This window comes from Coturnix japonica, chromosome 3 (genome assembly GCF_001577835.2).
Source record: "Coturnix japonica isolate 7356 chromosome 3, Coturnix japonica 2.1, whole genome shotgun sequence".
NCBI lineage: Eukaryota > Metazoa > Chordata > Aves > Galliformes > Phasianidae > Coturnix > Coturnix japonica.
The window spans coordinates 100,592,426-100,603,625 of record NC_029518.1 but is presented as its reverse complement, the minus strand read 5'-3'; positions in this window follow the sequence as shown (position 1 = coordinate 100,603,625).

Genomic DNA, 11,200 nt, shown 5'->3' with positions numbered 1-11,200 from the left:
ACAGACCCTGCTAAAGAGCCTGTCCCCTTCTTTCCTGTATCTCCCCTTTAGATACTGACAGGCCACTCTCAGCTCACCTTGCAGCCTTCCCTTCTCCACCTGCACAGCCCAGCTCTCAGCCTGTCCTCATAGAAGAGCTGTTCCATTCCATGGACCATTTCTGTGGCCCTGCTCTGGATGCACTCCATGCTGCATCTGTAGGGTACACGTGGTTGGTAGCTCCTTGGATCACTGTCACTGAGCAAAGTCTGGGACAAGCTGTGTTCTCTATCCAAACACTGAAGGTGCAGTTCTTTCTCTTTTAGCCTCCTAATTAGTTCCTAATTAAAAAAATTAACACTGTCAAGCTGAGAAATATAATTAATTATATATATATATTCTAGTAAATGTATTAGGGAGGAATTTTCCTACATTTTTGTATTCTTGTCTGAAATTCTTGTTTTCTACCCTTCATCTGTGACTGTGCCATACTTCCATCACTCCCCCCTTCCTCACAATTTCAACATTATTTTGCTAAACTCAGCAATTACAGCAGGGGAGCTGGCGTGTATAAATCTAAAGGTGAAAGAGAGTAGTGCAATTTGATTCCAAAACATTGGAAATGTGCTCACTTCTTAAGAATTCAGGGTGCTGGGAATGTTTACCTCTCTAATACATTTGCTGTGTAAAGATATTGGAGCTAATTGTGTGCTTGCTTGGAGTCTGGATGAATTCTATTGGAAAGATGGGTGTATCCTTGACCTCTGCAGAGGCTTACGCACAGCCAGCTTGTATTCTACAATCAGTGTAGGCACAACCTTATAGGCAGAAAAAGCTCAGACACCAGAAGGAAGTAAAATAGTATCCTATTGTTGCATTCAACAAGAAGATTGGGGTCTATTTTATCACATATATACCTCAAGGCTACAAGATTAATAATGTCTTGTCTTCTGTGCTGCCTGCTATTGAGAAGTCTAAGCTTTTCAACCAGCTGCTCAAAAAATGCATACTTTCACCTGTCTTCCTATCTGCTCCCAATAGCTGAGGCCCACAGCATCAAGCGTGGTGTTCCTTAGGTCAGGGCATCATAGACGCATCTGCCAGAGATGCACAGTGATGGATGAGGGCCTCTGCTGGTCTAACAGCATCATTAGAATTAATAGCACACACAACTTGCTGAATCAAACAATAACATTCAGAAATGGACTTCAGATCTCTAAGTAAAAAATGCTTTAACCTTCTCTCCTTGGACCTGAGCAGGGATTTCCCCATGTCCTAACCCTTCAGAACAAGAATCTTCTTTAGGACTCTCTGTTTAACCAGATGCTTGTCTCGGTGACTGTAGTGTCATTACAGACATAGAATATTGTACAGAAGTAGAAATTATCCTGAAGAAGGAAGTTCTTATTGGAACTGAAGGAACCTTTTGCTGCAGTGAACAACAAAAATCATTATTTTCCCTGAAAATGGCAAATTTGCTGTTTGAGACAAGCCTAGAATATATCTTTCTTTACAACACAACCATATGTCAGTCTGAATAAAAGCCTGGAAATAGCTCATTTGTCCCAGGCCATGTATCTGGACCCCCCCATTAAAATGAGAAGCAGGCAAGTGCTGTAGATGTCTTCTAACTGCTGAAGTGGCTGTGGCTGCAGTTCAACGTACTGATCAGGCTTATAGAGCATTTCTTCATGACAGTTTCGCTAATAGAATTGATTTGGGCTGTATTTCTGAAATAACTGAAAGGTTTTGTGCAGACTCTATTCATGAAAGCAAAAAGCAACACAGTCTTTGAGAAGCAAAGGCTGAAACGGAGCGATTTCCTTTTGTATTCTGTCACCAGCTCTGGCCCATCAGGTGAGTGGTCATAAAGGGGGTCAAAGAGATTTTTTTTCTCTTTTTCCACTTGTCAAGCAATTCAACCCCCCCCCTCCCCCATTTTCCAGTCAGAAGTGAGCATGTCATTTTCCACTCATGAACGTTGTGAAAAGAAAAAGAATCCTCTGTATGAGTTCCTGTCTCAGCTCTTAGTCACCATTTTGAGTAACTGCAGAGGGCTCTGAGTGAGGCTTAGATGTACAGTAGAAGTTACAGAAGGACTTTATAAAGGAATCTAAAGCAGAGTGTCAGTTTTGTGCGTCTTGCCAGCACAGGAGGTAATTTGTCAGTCAGTGCATCTATTGCATGACATTGCTGTCCACCCTTCTTAAGCAGCACTGATCACAGTAGAAAGTGAACTGCCTGCCTTCAAGCACAAGTACCTCTCGGAATTAGTTTCTTTTTTTTTTTTCTTCTGTTTTTCTTTCCTAACCTGTTGTGTTCCCACTAACCCCAAATCCAGCACATCTCCTTGCAGTCTGTATGGGATCAGATGGGGTAGTTTAGTCAAGAGCAATTTTCAGTGATTTTTCTTGTGTCTCCTCAGCACATCTGCTGTAGGTGCAGCCAGTGAATCACTTTATATTCCTCATACAAAATTCCTAATGACCCTTCCTCACATGGGCAGCTTGCATTTTGTCTGTGCATCCTGCTGGAGTCAGTATGTGTTCATGGTATGTACCTCCTGCCTCCTTTTCTGCCCACTCTTCCTCATGTACTGCTCTGTAAGGAACAATCTAATGACAGAGTCAAACACAGGTGGGGCAGCTGGGAGGTGCTGGAATGGCACAGATGTTGGTTTGCTTTAAGAAGTTCCAGCCAGTGTAATTTGAAGTAGGTAAAGTGAATTAGGCAAAGTTAAGGCTGTCTGAACTGAATAGAACTTTGCAAAGAACCAGCTGTCCATTGTAATCTTAAAGCCTTGTTCTTCCAATCATTTCTGACCATGATAAGGGAGCCAACTCGGTGGTTAATGACTGGTTTGGATAGACACCAATGCCTTTCCACTGGGAAGCACTGTTGTTCTCACTGCCTTCTTCAGTCTCCCTCTGATTCCCAAGATCATGCAATTAACTCTGAAGAGACACTACTGAAATATACAGAGGTATTTGACAGGCAGTAAAATCCTTGTTTGTTCACCAAGATAGGGTAGGACCTTAAATACTTCTCCATGTCTCCCAGTAGCACGTTAGGAGAGGCACGAAGATGACAGTACAAATGGGTGTCCCATTTAGGGTGATGCATTTTTTTGCCTAGTCACGGTGACTTCACTGTGTTGTTGAAGCCCTTGTTCATTTCTTCCACGCTGCCAACAAGAGCTGGAAGCCATTCTGGAGCTCTGGATCATCTCCAGGCTCTGGTCTCAGAAGATTCAGTGAGGAATGGCTCCAAGCTCAAGGAGTGAGAGCTGTTGTCTGCTTTAAACCTGGAAAAAGGGGCGATGCAGATCCGAAATGTCTCACTCTGGCTTTTAGGGAAGAATAAAAAGGAAAAATGAGTTGCAACAAACAGATAAAGGCGGAGGGGTCATGAATAGCTGCTGTTGTTTTTGTACTCACAGAACTACCAGTCTGAATCCTTCTGGGTGCTGAGGTTTGACATGCTTGGAAAATGTTTGCATAATCATTTGTTGGTTCTATCAATGCAGTATAGAGGGAAGCATCTACAATACTATCAAAACCATCTGTTGTGATCTTTTGGGTGTCAAAATATTTTACTTTCCCCATCTACCTCATTTTTTAAATGATATTTTAAAAACTCAAGCTGCACATGCACAAAAAAAAAGTATTTTAAAGGACTGAAAATGACTGTCTACATCAATCTTAGGCCAGAAAATTTAGTTTGGGGATTTCTTCCCACTCAGAATAAGAAATCAAATTAACAACTTCACATTCTTGTGGAATCTGCTTTATTTTTCCCTTTTTCAAATGTATTTGTGTCTTCTCCCAAGTATTAACCCACTTGTAATGGAAGGTATTTGTTTAGCAAATGTATAGATGTTGGTCTGTTTCCATTTGCCTCTGCTAACACATATGGGCACTTCAAGGTGATTACCACCACCACCCCCCCCCAATTGCTTGGAATTTTATGTGAACAACTACCTGCCATACTGGACTGTGAGGGCTGACGTCACTTCAGCTGATTTCTAGAAGCATTTGAATTGATGCAGTGAAGCACTGGAATGTAACCTGTGCACAGGGACAATGAGGTCTGTGGAAGTGATGGCACTTGCTGAAGTCCTAACCTATGTACTGGTGTATACTGGTTATGACATGAGCAGTCCTGCACTTTACAGTGCTTATCCAATGAACACCCAAAGAACATAAACAAAACCAAAACAAAACAAAGAAAGGAAAAAGAAAATAAATGAAAGGAAGAGAGAATCAGAACAGCTGGAATTTTAATCTTCTAGGACAATTCAGTGTATACTGGGTGTTAGAGCCAAGTGCTGAATCAGTGTTGCTTCCCCTGTTGTGCCTGTTTGCAAGATGGGTACAACTTGGCGACACATGGAGACAAAGAATAATGCAAAGGCAGAAAAGCACACCATGACCACATTAAGCCTTGTTAATTGGTTATAAATATTTAATGCAATTCTCACCTGTCTGTGGGTTTCATTTGGTCTTACTAGAAATAGTCACAACTCCCGCTGACCCCAGTGTTTAAGAGAAATGATAAGAAATGATGAAAGCCAGACCTGAAATCTAGTGATGCGCTGTTACACTTCAATTAAAAGATGCATTCATTCAAAAACAAATGGGAACATGGCTGAAATGCATGTTTTCCTGAGATAATTTTTCTCTTCGACTATGGCAAAGGAGTTCATATTTGAAGAAACCCTCATCTGAGGAAACTGAAAATTAGATTGCATGTTTTCTTTCTTTCTTCTTCTTCATCTTCTCTATTTTTCTGAAGGAAGGGAGTGAAGAAACCCCTTTTAATCAGGGATTTGTAAAACCAGATTGCTGTGCAAAATGCAATACATTTAATTTAGTCTACTTTGTTATCCAATATAGTAATTCGCAAGCTGCAGAGTCCCCATGAAGATGTTTAAAATGCAAATTGTACTGACATTATTTAATCTAATACTTGAATACCTGAGGGCTTTTCTGCATCCCAGTGCTTTCTGTTCTTTGATTAAGCACTGAGCGCAGGCACAACTGCGAAAATCCTCCCACCAACATCACCAGAAGTCAAATGGAGATCTGGATTGTATTTCTTAATGTAATACGTATCAGACTCTGCTTCTCAGGTATTTTGGGGTCACATCTCCAGAGTTTCCAGTCTGTGGAGCACGGATTTCAGGTATTTTTCCTTGGGTCCTCGTAGTCAGAAATTATCACAGTCACAGCTCAACATGTGGCAGAAGAGGTAATTTTTCAGGCTTTGCTTTCTGACAAATATAAATCAAAAGACATCAGAGCATTCGCATTCATTTACAGTTTAATAATTAGCTTGACGTATTGTTTCTGCTTAATTGTGCTCTTAGTTGTGCTCTTGACCACATAGAATCACAGAATCATAGAATCACTGAGGTTGGAAAAGACCTCTACGATCACCCAGTCCAACCACCCACCTACCACCAATGTTTCCTCTCTAACCATGACCCTCAGTACCTTGTCTACATCCTTCTTGAACACCTCCAGCCATGATGTCAAACCACCTCCCTGGGCAGCCTGTTCCAGTGCCTGACCACTCTCTGGGAGAAGATTTCCCTAATATCCAACCTGAACCTCCTCTGGCACAACTCGAGGCCTTTCCCTCTTGTCCTGACTCTGAAAGTCCTAATCCTTTAGTAACACCCTCTATTCCCTCAGCCCATCATGTTACAGCTGCAGAAAACCCCTCTGCTCAGCAGGTTCATTTCAGTATCCAGAGGTCGGGGTTGTGTGTATGGCTTTAGAAAAAGCTGGAGCAGCCTGAGGAATGTCCTCCTTCAGCCACATGCTCCATATTACTGCTGATGATGGAGCAGAGTTATGGCATCATAACACTCCTTGTGGAAGTTAGTTCAACTACATCAGCAATAGCTGCAGATGAGTGAGGTGATTTTGTAGTGAAGCTGCTTGTGAGCTCCTGTGTCCCCACTGCCATTGGCAAAGCAGGGGTTCCTGACAGCACATGGGTAGGAATGGATGGTGGAGGCAGATGAATGCTCCAGCTTGGGAAGACAAGCGCGATTATTTTGAGGTACATCTGGGGAACTCAATGCCCTTTACTTCCATTTAAAACAGATTAGAGTGCTGAGTCCTTTCCAGTGCCACCCTGGATGACTGTGGTTTTACTGAATGATGTTTTATTTGTGACCTCCAGTCTTCGTCACCTAATACCTGGTTGACATACTATTTCAGTTGTGTCTGTTCATACATGTAAGGCCTCTGAGTCCACAGCCATAAATAACCTTTCATGGAGAAGGGGTGTCATGCATGGTAGTTAGATTCTGCCACCACACAAAAACTGAATATTATCTCACTCGACCAGCAATCTTGCTGAAATAAATGATATTTTGAACAAAGAAATATGCACTACGAAGCTCAAGCAAAGCCAAGAGAATATTGTCTGCAGTACAAAAGTAGTCAAAAGAAAATATTACAGCTGAACAACCTGCTGTTCTTAACTCCTCAGGGCTCAGTGGCTGGGTCTGTTTTGCCAGCCCGAGATAAGTCTTTCTTTTATTTCAAAATTTAATAGGAATGAAATAAGCTTCGGGAGATCAACGCTCCAGAGCCATTTGCAACTAGCCTGAGGAGGGTCATCAGTGTGCTCATGTCCATAGTGCTGAAGTCTTCATCTATCCATGATCTTCCAGAATGTTAAAAAGTGAACTTCAAAGGATAGACTTATTGTTGTCCCCTTCACACGTTTAGCACCAGATAGAACTTGATAGACAACAATGACTTCAAGACCTATCAAGTTCTGTAATAACATCTCGTGGCTGGATTTTAGTCATAATTGTTTATTTCCCAGAAAGTGAGGGAGACCTGGAGCACTTGAGTGTGCCTAGAATTTCACTGGGTCTCTTCAGTTTTTTCTGGCTGCTGGGCGTCCACATTAATAATGCTGACATGCCTGTTATAGATCTTATTTGATACCCAAGGAGTACATGCATTATATCAAGGATATTTTATGCCCCATTAACTGCATATTTTCAGAGAGAGAATTGTGTTATACCCAAGCAAGCACTGTCATCTGTGCATTTCAACTGCCTGACAGGAATGTTTGGAAATAGAAATATCAGAGAGAAAAGGGCAACTAGATTGGGCAGGAGGATGACTCCAAATTTCAATGGAAATTGTGGAGGACAGACTGAAAAGGTGTTCATTGGGTTCACTGCAAGATTCACAACGTTTTTGAAAGGAAAATAAGATGTGAATGAGATGAGAAGGAAAACACTGAAAAAATAGGGAAGTTCATATGATCAAAGAAGGGAAGAAAGCAAAGGAAGTGCCTACGGTTGTTAATGCAGGGAAAAAAAGAGTGCTGTTGTACATTCAGCAGGATGTCAGGATGCCTGAAAAGCTGTTTGAGATCATTTGATCATCACAGTGCACTGCAGAACAAACAAACACAACAAAACAAATAAAGTCTTTGTTGTAAATGCTCATAATGGAAATCCTTACTTTCCCCTGCGAGAGCCTTCCAGTGTCAGAGTACCACAGTTATACGCCTAATGGTCAAATTTTACCACCACTAATTATCAACCTGCAGGTTCCAAAACTCTGCTACACTGAGCACAGAAGTCTTGTAGCAATTCAGGTATCTGGGGTTATTCTGCCTGTCTGGAGACTGACATCCCAAAAGGTATAACTATCCTCTAAGTTTGATGTCACAGCTGCAGGTTCTACCTGGATGTCTTTGGATGCCTACTGCATCTCACAATGCATTAGATACCTCTTTGTGTACACCTGATTTGGGCTCTGACACATCATTTCACTCTAGATTTCTGAAAGAGGTCTTGGATGTGAAAACCATTATTTTCTGGAATTCAACCTGAAAGATATTTTGTGTGCTTGAAAGATACAATCAGACAATCATATGTAATGATCTGCATGCAAAAGTCTACATGCAAACTGAGTATCTAAGCCAGCCAAGAGCTGATCATTAGTGTTAGTCAGCACAGCCTAGAGGGTAATTCAGCAGATCAGTCACTGGGTGCCTCCTTTTGTCAGATCAGAATCACTCACCGCACACCACTGACTGTATCGATTAGGTATTCATTGACTGTAATAGGAGCTGAGGCAGCTTCATGCCCCTAAACACCAATCTCAGTTTAGTTGTCCCAATTAGTTATGGTGACTATTTTAGTGGATGACATCCAGCTGTACAAACAGAGGTGCAACATCTGAGACAGCCGCTGGTCCTTGAAATTTCTGTGTGGACAGTGTTGACATGTTTGACATGGGACCAAAAGAACAAGTGCAATGTGCCCAAAGGCATCTCTGGTAGCAGTGTATGAGCAACCTGACCATAGCTGTGAAGACTTAGTTTTGAACTCCTCTGAGTCTTCTGTTTCTCATGATAGAAAAGATTTTTGCAGTACAGGCTCGTTTCAGTTGCCTGCACTCAGGTACTGGACACAGCTGACGGCACCATTGGGTACCCCAGGCACCTGTACAGGGCTGGTAGATAAGACATGGATCTAAAGAGAAACCTGCCCTCTTTGGAGAGGATACCTGGCAAGCTGCTCCACAGCACCCGACATTAAGTAGCAGTTAATCTGCATGTTTGCAGGAAACTGAATTGTCGCCAGTACCTGTTTATCTCAGAAGATGCTGTGAACTAACTTCTATTTACTACTCGGGGTCCTGAGAACATTTGTCACAGAAGCAAGACTTTTTATAGGTCTTTTATCAAAATAGCTTTTGTTTAAGATAGGAGTTTATTAACTGAAATGTTTGCTTTGATCTTCCAGGTCCCATCAAGTCTCACTGTTGGTGATCCAAGATTTGAGAGATGTATTTAATTTGTGCATTTAGTTTCAGCTGAGTTGTTTCCCCAAGATAAATGTCCTGCTCTTCTATTTCTTCCTACCAGAATTGTGTTTTCCTATTCAGCATTTCTAAAAGCAAAGGTGGACAGTTTGTTTTCTTTTCTGTATTGCAAAATGCAGCATTTGCAACAAGGGAACAAATGTTGGTGGGAGTTTTTTAAAATACTCACTTGAAAATGTGGCACTTGGAAATGAAGTTTGATAGCTCTGAAAGGAAAACCCAAGATTTTCAATAAATTAGGGAGAAAGGCTTAGTTGCACAAGAAACCTTGCAAGAGGCTGAGGACAAATGCTGCTGCAAAGCTGGAAGGAAGCCAGGAGAACGCAGTAAGCCAGAGAGACAGAAGAGATGCTAAATGAGGGAGAGAAAAAGTAAGACACGAGATGAGACAACTGATAAGAACACAGAGAAACAAGCAGAATACAAACACAGACTTGAGGAAAGGTGTAGCAGCTGTAGCAGACACATGGAGGGATGGTGAGAAAAAGAAGACACCCCAACCTGTTCTGCTGTAGCATCGGCTGGTTGAATGGGATGCTTGAGGAGAGGCTGGATTCGCAAAATGCTGTGTTTGGTAGTAAAACTGTCTTCAGAAATCTGCTCCCACACAATGGCTCCTATGCATATGACACATATCCCCACCTCCTTGGCAGCCCTGCTTGGACAATTAATTCTGTTTTGTTGTCATTATTGTTGCAACCAACAATCTTTGGTTGTATTTCTTTATGTTTGTTTGTTTACCATCTTACTTAATTTCTACTCAGCTTACATGCAACCTCCATTTCTGTGATTCTGGTTGCAGAGCCACCTCACAATGAGTACCAGGGTGGCAGCTGTGAGCTGCAGATCAGGTAAGGAAATAAATTACTGCTCATGCAGAAGTGTAGGAACTCTACAAGCTGGCAGGGCTTTGACTTCATGGACACCATATCCAAAAACACACCTGCAGCTGCTGACTTTTTGCTCACCCCATTCTACTTCTCTTTCCTGAGTGCTGGCCCACCAGGCGGAAGCTCATGATGGTAGTTTGGTTCTTGCACTCTAGATTGGCCCTCACTGAAACACAAACTTCATCAGAAGACAGTGGTTCCAGGAAATGAGTCAAAGGCACGGAATCTCATGTTTTTTATTTCTGCCTATCACATACAGTGGTGGTAATAACGACTCATAGAAAACAGAAATGTCTGCTTGAAGGGACACGATTTCTACTTCTGTGCATTTTTCTTAAACATGGTGAAAGTTTAAGGGAGGAGAATGTGAAATATTTAGAAACATTGCAGAAATACACAGATCTGCCAGGGAGCTCTAAGTGCTGAAGACTCAACACAGCAGCCCCAGGCTGATACGCTCAGGCTCTGAGGACTTATAAAGGCTGCCCTCCAGAAGCTGAAGTCTATTGCTATCGGCATCAAGAGTAAAATGATAAAAGGAGAGAAATGTTCACTTTGTAACTGCAGCCATCATCCTACTGCCTGAAGCTCAGTAGCCTCTGGGAGCTGACACGCACCTATTCCAGTGGATTTAGTGAGGCACAGATGAGAACAAGTCTAATGCAGCTGCCTTAATCCTGGCTACCAACAAAAGCCTGGCAATGCCAACGTATTAAGAAGGTTATTAGCTGTGGATTCTAAAGCAGGACACCAATAAAATGAATGCAAAGCTACTGGGAATTACAGCTCTAGGAAGAGTTGAGATGTGGTGAATGACAAAGTACATAATGATGATAGCATTAAACCAGTTTTGACTGTGGTTTGATTTTGCTTATCTTACTGAAACAGGATGAATGTTCCTGGTTCTCTTGAAAGAGGCTGCTAATGATGGAATGTTGTTAATGATGCCAATTATATGAATGTACTATGAGACTATGAGAATCATGGTATTTTTGAGTTTTGTAAGTGTTAAGGCCTTGCAAAATGTCCTATCGAAGAACAATCTAGGATAATCACTGCTGTAAGTATTACTTGCTTCTCATTGCCTACACTTCATCCTATTATTAGGGAGGTGACACTGCAGAAGCAGATGAAGGTTCTTCATAGCATTGTGCAGTACAGGCCACAGAGCTTCCTGCAGAGTGAGTTCAGTCAGAAAACAAGAGAAACATAAAGGGGAGAGGAAGGAAGATGGGATGTGCTGGGATGGTCCTTCATCTGCCATGTTAGTTACTGTTGGAATGCACTAATCTGTACAGCTCTTGCACTGCTCTTTCCTTGGGACATCCCATATTTGTACCTACCAGAAGCTTCTCCCAGCTAAACCTTTAAGGATTATATAAAGGCAGGGAGAGTGAGTCCTGTGGCCTTTGGGATAATCCTCTGACTGAAATACTCAGAGCACAGAATCACACAGAATCA